Here is a 9,880-nt window from a genome sequence, read left to right as displayed (position 1 = left end):
TAATGGGTCTGTACCTGGTGCTCAGTGTGGAGCTGTAGCCCCCTGTATCGACCTGGCTTTCGGTGCTCAGTGTGGGAGCTGTAGCCCTCTGTATTGGCCTGGCTCTTGGTGCTCAGTGTGGGAGCTCCAGCCCCCTGTATCGGCCTGGCTCTTGGTGCTCAGTGTGAAGCTCCAGCCCCCTGTATCGGCCTGGCTCTTGGTGCTCAGTGTGGAGCTGTAGCCCCCTGTATCGGCCTGGCTCTTGGTGCTCAGTGTGGAGCTCCAGCCCCCTGTATCGGCCTGGCTCTTGGTGCTCAGTGTGGAGCTGTAGCCCCCTGTATCGGCCTGGCTCTTGGTGCTCAGTGTGGGAGCTCCAGCCCCCTGTATCGGCCTGGCTCTTGGTGCTCAGTGTGGGAGCTCCAGCCCCCTGTATCGGCCTGGCTCTTGGTGCTCAGTGTGGAGCTGTAGCCCCCTGTATCGGCCTGGCTCTTGGTGCTCAGTGTGGAGCTGTAGCCCCCTGTATCGGCCTGGCTCTCGGTGCTCAACCGTCTCCGCTGGCATGTTGGGGCTCTTCCTGGCAGGGTCTGTAATGGCCGCCTGATGGCCATTAGCGCTGGTTCTGCCCTGTTCTGAGGGCCAGTGTCAGTAACCCCGCGTTATCTGGAGTTCAGACACCTGCTCCAGTGTGGAAAACATTTCCTGTCCTAGACGGGGGATGGGGGGGGGTGTTAGGGGTGGGTGGGGGCGTGTTTAACTTATCTCACCCCTCCGGTGCAAAGCGCTTAGTCCTGCAGCCTGGCGGATCGATGGCGTTGCAGGAGTGTGGCGGTGATGAGCAGGTTGGCGCTGGTGTGAATAGTAATGATGGGGGCGCGGCGGGGGGCGGTGACCGTACGCACAGCGCTGAGCGGAGAGGGCCTCCTCGGCCAATCCCGCGTCCCCCCCCAGGACCCGGCTACAGCACGGCCTTCAGCTCAGGCTGACGGCACGTTTCATCTTCTTCCTCTTTTATTTCTGTTCTGTAGTAAGAAGCAAGTAAATCCTGCTGAAAAAACGTCTTTTGAAACCGCTGGTAGCTGGTTGTCCAGTTCAGACCAGCTCCGAACTCACCATGGTTTGACCGGCTCAAGCTTTGTTTTGAAACAGCTGGTAGCTGGTCATTTTAAGCTTGTCATGCATGGATTTTGCTCCAGGGAAGTACAACAGTCAGTTTTAAGTCTAATTTAGCAAATGCCCAAATGCAAGGTTAACGCAGAACCGTGTTGTGACAATCCTCAGGTGTTAGTGATTACGAGCGCTGTGTTATGAACGTTATGGAGCGATGATCACGGCCGCTGTGTGTTATGAACGCCGGGTGATGGACACGCTGCTCCTGAGAGCCCTGCTCTCCCTGCCCTGCTCCCCCTGCTCTGCTCCCCCTGCTCCCCCTGCTCCCCTGCTCTCCCTGCTCCCCGCTCCGGAGCGTGTGTGGGGCAGAGTAGCGGTCCGAGACGGGAAGCGTGCGATGGCTAATGCACAGCGCATCGATCGTCAGGCCTGGGCATCCTGTCCGCGGCGACACCCGACACCTCCCCGGACGCTCCGCCTGAAAGCCCTCTCTGCTGTTGGGATAATATTGAGATGTTAAAAGCAAAAGCTAAATTATGCATCGTATTATTTTTATTCTCCTCGTGCGTTGCTTTGTTTTGAGGCGGCCATGTTTGAAGCCGTGTGTGATTTAATGACCTGCGCTGTTCACCCGAGTTAATTCCGTAGTGTTTGCCGCCTTTGAACCTGGCAACGCTTTGAACCAACATGTAGGTTACATGTAAATGACTGTCTCTGTCTCTCTCTCACGAGGGCGTGTGCTTCTGTTTTTGGGAATATGATTTGAAAGGCGGTGAGATATTTGGCTGACATTTTTGTCATTGATAACTTGGAGACGACCCAAAAAAATTATGAAAAAAAAATCCAAAAATGGGGCAGCATTCTCCCCCACGTCTTCTCTTGTGGGCATGGTGCTCCTTAAACATACGGCCCTCTCTGATTGGCCGCGTGTGGTTCTGACATCCACGCACGGTCGCTGTTGTCATCGGTATTCGGAGGGTCATGTGACTCCGTCCCGTTATAGATTCAGTTTTAATGTTCGTGTGCCTCCCTCCCCCGCCCAGCCGATAATATTTCAGCACAGTCCTCTGGTCCAGCTGTTTCCATTATCTTAGTGCCGCCATTGATTTTTCCACCGCTGGGTGTGCATAGAGAGCCCTGCTGGATGATGTTCAAGGGCGTTTATAAATACGCCCGGCTGCTGGAGCCCTGTCCTTCCTGGCAGGCTGGCCTGGAGGCCTGTCCCCACGTCTGAACTCTCTGCTACCTCTCACCCCCTACCCCCTCACCCCCTCACCCTCTCACCCTCTCACCCCTCACCCCCTCACCCTCACCCCCTCACCCTCTCACCCCCTCACCCTCACCCTCTCACCCTCTCACCCTCTCACCCCCTCTCACCTCTCACCCTCTCACCCCCTCACCCTCTCACCTCTCACCTCTCACCCCCTCACCCCCTCACCCCTCACCCTCTCACCCCCTCACCCTCACCCTCACCCCCTCACCCTCACCTCCTCACCCTCTCACCCCTCACCCCCTCACCCTCTCACCCTCTCACCCCCTCACCCTCTCACTCTCACCCCTCACCCTCTCACCCCCTCTCACCCTCTCACCCCCTCACCCTCTCACCCCCTCACCCCCTCACCCTCTCACCCCTCACCCCCTCACCCCCCCTCACCCCTCACCCCCCCCCCTCCCCCCTCACCCTCTCACCCATCACCCCCTCTCACCCCCCCACCCCTCACCCCTCACCCCCTCTCACCCCCCCACCCCTCACCCCTCACCCTCTCACCCTCTCACCCCTCACCCCCTCTCACCCCTCACCCTCTCACCCCCCTCACCCCCTCACCCTCTCACCCCTCACCCCTCATTAGACTAAGCAGGGGACAATCCCCCCTGAAGCAATGTCGGGTTAAGGGTCTTGCTCGTACTCCCAACAGCTGCACTGATCTTATTGTGGCCACACCGGGGCTTGAACCACCAACCTTCCAGGTCCCAGTCAAGCATCTTAGCCACTACGTTACACGCTGCCCCAATGAATCAGTAAGCCTGTTTAAGGGGTGGGGTGGGCAAGGGTCAGTGAGGGGTGACCCGTTTCTGTGGGCCAGACTGGCCGTTTCATGGTGTCCCAGCCATCTGGAGCACGTTGGCCCCCTGATGTCCTGTTTGGGGGAAAAACAATCTGAGCAGATATGCAGGAGGAAGGGAGGAAGAGGGGTTTGGGGGCCGTCCCTTCTTTTTGAGTTACGGGTGTGTGTCACGAGAGACCCCCCCTCCTGCCCTGAGACTGGGAGGGGAGGAAGCATCTGGGAGGGGGGGGTGTGGAGTGTGGGGGAGGGGGATGTGTTTACATCAGTCTTCAGGTCCTCTGCTCACTGAGGGTCCTCACCCCAGGTAGAGGGCACTGCAGCTGGAGCCCTGACCTGCTTCCTCTTTCTCACACACACACACACACACACACACACGCACACACACACACACACACTTCTTACACCTCAAGTTCGGAGTCAGATTATCGGGTCTTTGTGGGGTTCTCCTGGTTCTGTGTTGGGTCTGTATCGTGTTCAGGGCTAGTGCTGGTGGTTCTCCTGGGTCTGTCCTGCTGTCTGTCTGTCCGTCTGTTGCAGCACGTGTATTCGTGTTGCTGTGTGTGTGTGTGTGTGTGTGTGTGTGTGTGTGTGTGTGTGTCTGTGTGAACTCTGCAGGCGGGCGAGGTGGGGGCTTCTCTGTGACTCATGAATATTCATACCGTCTGCAGATGCATCACTCAGCTCTGCTCTCCCAGGAAACTCCCTGCAGAAACATCTCTTTCATTTTTTTGGTTTTACCCTTGAAATGAAAATGATCAAAAGCAATCCTTTCAGTCGCGAGGCTGCGGCAGGGATTTACGCTCCGTGATAGACGTGTCGTATATCACGATGACACGGCTTCATTTCCGGAGAGAGACGGGAGAGGCAATTTAATTAACCCTCTTCTGTAACGAAGGACTTAACTAATTATACTACAACTTTCAGTCCCGTGTGGCATGTGCGGGAGACGTATGTTCAAACATATGCACATATTTTCATCACAGGCATGCACTCTGGAGTAATTATTGGTTTTTGTGCTCTGCTATTGGCTCGTGGTGAACTGGTCTTTCAACCGCTTTGGTAACAGAATCCTCTGTGGCCCTGTCCGTGTATCTAAGGGATGCGTGTATACACGAGATAATCTCTGTGAATGTCTGCCACCGTACACGCCGGTGCGATAGGTGTTGTTGCCCGGCAGCCGCAGTGCCCGCTGTACAGACCGTCGGAACTGGGCCGCACCAGAGTTGGCGTTCCCCACGGCTCCACCCAGGGTCCGCCAGGGGTTCGTCTGCCCCCTCGCCCCCTCTCACATCCTGGCTCTCACACTGCCTGGGCTTCAGGTTTTCAGGACGGCCCAGTTACCCAACCCATTATTAATCTCTCTGGTTGCCACCGCTCTGTGGTACCTGCAGGCACCAGAACTTTGTGGAGGTTGGGCTCTGCCCAGCGCAGTCAAGGCTGGGTGACTAATCACACCATAACGGCTCATGATAGCAGCACTCTGTACATCGTAGTTGTGTGTCAGTGTTCGCGTGGCTAGCTCATGATAACAGCACTCTGTACGTAGTAGCTGTGTGTCTGTGTTTGCGTGGCTAGCTCATGATAACGAGCTAGCTTGTGATGGTGTCGGGCACTTGTACTTTTAGTATGCAGCACTGAAATGTATATACTGTATTGCTAGAGTATGTGGTTATGATGCTGTAACCTGTGAATGATAAGGTTATATGGACATAATTTATGTGGTTATATTCTATAGTTACTATATTGCTTTAAGTAGATGAGCGGTTGGTTTTTCATCCTAAATATCCCCTTGTGTGTGTGTGTATATAAGAGTGAATGTGCTGTGTTTCTGTTGCAGTAAATAGCCCTTGCTTTTATTTATTGTTCTTCATTTGGTAGAATTGAGGTTTTAAAGTACTAGGCAGTAACAGCTTATCTTATCAGATGGCATTGTCAGTATGAAATGGAGCTTGCTTTACTGGCTCATTTGGGCCGCTTCCCTGGCAGTGTGGGGTAGGTTTAAAAACCGGAGCGAATTAGTGCGAACTCGTCTGGATAAAGGAGCGCAATGTGTCCCTGGTGGGCGCCGATATCCCCAGCAGCTCCCAATAAAAACCAGCCGAGTGGCCTTCTCCCTCTGCGGATCGTTTCTGCTCAACGCGCCGGGGTTAAGAAGCTGTTCGGTCCTGTTGATGAATGCCTCTGAACTGGGTTTATACCTGCGGTAAAGTAACTGGGTTTATACCTGCGGTAAAGTAACTGGGTTTATACCTGCGGTAAAGTAACTGGGTTTATACCTGCGGTAAAGTAACTGGGTTTATACCTGCGGTAAAGTAACTGGGTTTATACCGTGTCCTGGCCCAGTGAGACGGATCTGCAGGCTAAACAAGCTCGACTTTTTCAGTTGGGCCCAAAGACCTGCTGCTGTCCCATAATCCTTCACTGCGGGTTGGCCCAACCGCTTCCTCCGCTTCCTAGATTATGATGTGTGATTATTTTAGCTGAAGGGGACGGTAGTGTGTCATGTTTAGGAGCAGTCCTCGGTCAAATACGTAATTGTTTTGGATTCCGAGCCTTTTCTGCGCGCGATTGATCTTGCCTGGTGCAAGAGGACCAGAATGTGGGGTTTACTCTTTTTGAGAGTATTTCATTTCATTCAGACAAGCCCAGTTAAGCATAGGAAAGTATTTGAATCCAAAACGATGACGCATTTGACCCAGGTCTGATTGGGACTGGGGAGTAGTTTGTTGTCCAGGGACCTGTGTGCAGGTGTAGCACAGGTGAGAGATCGTACCCCCCCCCCCCCCCCCCCACAGGCATGGCAGCACGCTCTCATTGGCTGCGTGGCTTTCTTTGCGCCTGTCATTTTTGATTCCTAGCGCCATTCATTTCAGCCCCAGTGGAAGATGGGCATATTTTAAAGAAGGAACCCCGTCCCCTGTCCCCACACCCCAGTCTTCATCAGGGAGCCTGTGGCGGCCCGTTTTGGGGAGAGGGGAGAGGGGAGAGGTCACGGCACCCGGTCTAATGACCGGGGACCGGGCCCTTTAACGAGAGTGAGGGTCAGGGCGGTTTAATGTGCTAGCGCTCTTAGCGCTGTGCTGTTGGGCTAACAGCATTACGCCGCCAGACTCTGGACTCCATCGATCACTCTGTCTGCTGAGCGGCTAAATCTGGAGTGTGCTGTCCAATAAAGAGGGGGGAGGGGGGGGGAGGGATTAATACAGTAAGCTCTGGCAGACCTTCTCCAGCTCACATTGGACTGGCTATGACCGTGATTATTAACACGGCATTATTAATATTTAACATGATTAGCATTAACGTAAGACATAACGTATAACGTAACATATGACGTATAACATGACGTATTACTTAATAGCATAACGTTGAGAACAGGTCGTTCAGCCTGGCAGTGCTGTGCTTTTCCTACCACTGAAGTGTACCCGCTACCGACTGCCTTAAAGCTGGATAATATCGAGCACCGTATCAAGCCTGGTCTTGAACCCCCCCCCCAGTGTTTCTGCCTCCACTACCCCGTTCTCTCTGCGGCTGATTGGCCGTGGCCAGGTCCCGAAAACCACACCCCAGGGGCGGTCTCGCCCTGCATGTGCGGCACTGACCCCCATCCCAAATGGTGAATGGCGCCTTCTCCAGATCACTGTACAATTGATTCATACACACACTCCATACACACCAACGGCGATTGGCTGCCATGCAAAGCACCGACCAGCTCGTCAGGAGCATTTGGGGGTTAGGTGTCTTGCTCAGGGACACTTCGACACAGCCCGGGCGGGGGGTCGAACCGGCAACCCTCCGACTGCCAGACGACTGCTCTTACTGCCTGAGCCACTGTCGCCCCGTGCTGTGTGTGCCCTGGGGGATTGTGGGAAGGGTGGGAGGCCTCTGATCGTCCCCCGCCGGCCGGACCGTGGAGGGTCTCTCCACCGCCGTCCGTACGCCACTCACAGCGCGGTCCTGCCCCGTGGGCTTCTGGGATTGATCTGACGGTGGGTGTTCGGGGAGGATAATCCTCTGTGACCCGCTCTCTCGCCCCCGCTGCCCGTTCTCAGGCTCTGAGCTCTGAGTTTGGCGGTTTTGTGACAGACTGGGGAGCCCGCCAGTGCGCGGTGTCAGAAGCAGTGGCAGAAGGCGTCAGAAATGCTCTGATTGACTGCCCACAGCCCGAGCAAGTCAAGTCAGTTTTATTTGTGTAGCGCTTTTTACAAAAAAACAATGGGCAAAGGAGCTAAACCCCAAATAGCAAGCACACAAGGTACAAAACTGCCATTTTGCGGGTTGCCTGTTGAGACAGGGGGTGCGGTACAGACAGCTGCCATGTTTACCTCACCCCCCCCCCCCCCTGCGGTGGGGAAATGAAGACCATGGTATCAGAGCAGGATTTCACATCGCTGGTGACTAAGTCCTGTTCTTAACACGGAATTACTGCCCCTGAGTCTGAGAGTGCTTTTAGGTTCTTCTGAGTATACAACTTTCCCCTATGCGGGATTCCACCGTTTGCGCTGAGGTGGTTTTTACGCGCAGAGAATAGCATCGCTAGCCTGGGCCCTTAACACAGATGACCCTGTGGGCTCTCCTGTGCTCTCTGACGGGTTACAGACGTGTCGTTAGCCGAGTGACGGAGCTGTGCATTAATAATGTAAACGCAGAAACGTGTTGTGCTGCTTCAAAGCCGTCCGCCGGCTTTGATTGCTGGTTAACGGGGCCTGGCTCGGAGGGCTCTGTGAAATTAATATCAGCGCTCCTGTCTCTCATCGCTCAGGACATAAGGCTGTCAAAGAAAATTAACAAATAACCATGAAAAAAAAGACCAAAATAATGAACAGCATTGATTACCGTTAGCCATCTAGAGGAGCCTGCAGCCAAGCAGACCTTTAAATACTCGTGAATTAATTGAACTGTGCTAACGTGGCCTTCAAGAATATGATACAATCCTGTTAATGGCAGATTGAGTATCAGTAATGAAATGCCTTGTTGCAGCTCTTTCAATTAAATCAGTGCACGTTTGGGGTTGTGGTGTTGAAGGCAGCTTGTGTTACGCTGTAAGATTTCAGACCTCAGGTGTTATAAAGCAAGAGATTTCAGACCTCAGGTGTTACAAAGCAAGAGATTTCAGACCTCAGGTGTTATAAAGCAAGAGATTTCAGACCTCAGGTGTTATAAAGCAAGAGATTTCAGACCTCAGGTGTTATAAGGTAAGAGATTTCAGACCTCAGGTGTTATGCAATAAGAGATTTCAGACCTCAGGTGTTATAAAGCAAGAGATTTCAGACCTTAGGTGTTATAAAACAAGAGATTTCAGACCTCAGGTGTTATAAAGCAAGAGATTTCAGACCTCAGGTGTTATAAGGTAAGAGATTTCAGACCTCAGGTGTTATGCAATAAGAGATTTCAGACCTCAGGTGTTATGCAATAAGAGATTTCAGACCTCAGGTGTTATAAAGTAAGAGATTTCAGACCTCAGGTGTTATAAAGTAAGAGATTTCAGACCTCAGGTGTTATAAAGTAAGAGATTTCAGACCTCAGGTGTTATAAAGTAAGAGATTTCAGACCTCAGGTGTTATGCAATAAGAGATTTCAGACCTCAGGTGTTATAAAGTAAGAGATTTCAGACCTCAGGTGTTATAAGGTAAGGGATTTCAGACCTCAGGTGTTATAAAGCAAGAGATTTCAGACCTCAGGTGTTATAAGGTAAGAGATTTCAGACCTCAGGTGTTATAAGGTAAGAGATTTCAGACCTCAGGTGTTATAAGGTAAGAGATTTCAGACCTCAGGTGTTATAAGGTAAGAGATTTCAGACCTCAGGTGTTATAAGGTAAGAGATTTCAGACCTCAGGTGTTATAAAGTAAGAGATTTCAGACCTCAGGTGTTATAAGGTAAGAGATTTCAGACCCTAGGTGTTATAAAGTAAGATTTTCCAGCGTACGGAGTAGCAGCATTGCGCAGGCAGTGGAGGAGCAGCATTGCGCAGGCAGTGGAGGAGCAGCATTGCGCAGGCAGTGGAGCAGCAGGTGTTCTTTGTTTTCTGTCTGTGGCCCACTCATGCTGTGCTCGTCTGTGATGTCGGGCCGGGGTGACGGAGTTTGGCTCGGCAGGGGTGTGTGTTGTTCACAGAGGAGGTGCCGCTGGCGTGCCCTCCTCGTGTTACGAGCGTGCGTGCGTGTGTTTGTGAGTGGCCCACGCGTGTGTCACGCGTGCTGTTCTGAGCCCGGTTCTGTGTCTGACCCCGGTGGTCTGTCCTTCCTGCTGCGGCAGCCAATCACGCCGGGCCCTTCTGCCTCCCATCAGGAACTCTTCCATTATGACATCATCCTCCAGCCTAAAGGTCCACAAGTGTGTCTCAGTGTGTCTCAGTGTGTCTCAGTGTGTCTCAGTGTGTCTCAGCCTGTCTGTCTCAGCCTGTCTCAGCCTGTCTCAGTCTGTCTCAGCCTGTCTCAGCCTGTCTCAGCCTGTCTCAGCCTGTCTCAGCCTGTCTCAGCCTGTCTCAGTGTGTCTGTCTCAGCCTGTCTCAGCCTGTCTCAGAAGGAAGGTGTTACACTTTGGGCAGATGTCTCCAGCGTGTTGCAGATGCTCTCCTGAAAGGCAGGATGTGGCTTGTGGCGTGTGTGGGTTTGTGTCCTCTCTCAGGTCTCTCGTGGACCCGCAGGCGTTTGTTCTGGAGAGGGGGGGAGGGGGTGCTTTGGGTTAAGGCTGATTTTATTTTCGTGAGCACAAACTAGCCCGTCTGTGG

General features: G+C 53.1%; 1 protein-coding gene across 1 annotated transcript in view; it reads left to right on the top strand.

Annotated features, from left to right (window-relative positions):
- The window catches only part of rapgef6 (Rap guanine nucleotide exchange factor (GEF) 6), a 119,009-nt gene that overhangs the window by 56,521 nt on the left and 52,608 nt on the right, over positions 1-9,880 (top strand). The window lies entirely within an intron of this gene.

The sequence above is a fragment of the Conger conger genome, chromosome 7 (assembly GCF_963514075.1).
Source record: "Conger conger chromosome 7, fConCon1.1, whole genome shotgun sequence".
Taxonomy (NCBI): domain Eukaryota; kingdom Metazoa; phylum Chordata; class Actinopteri; order Anguilliformes; family Congridae; genus Conger; species Conger conger.
Note: the sequence above shows the minus strand (reverse complement) of the source record. Positions and strands in the feature narration are given on the sequence as shown.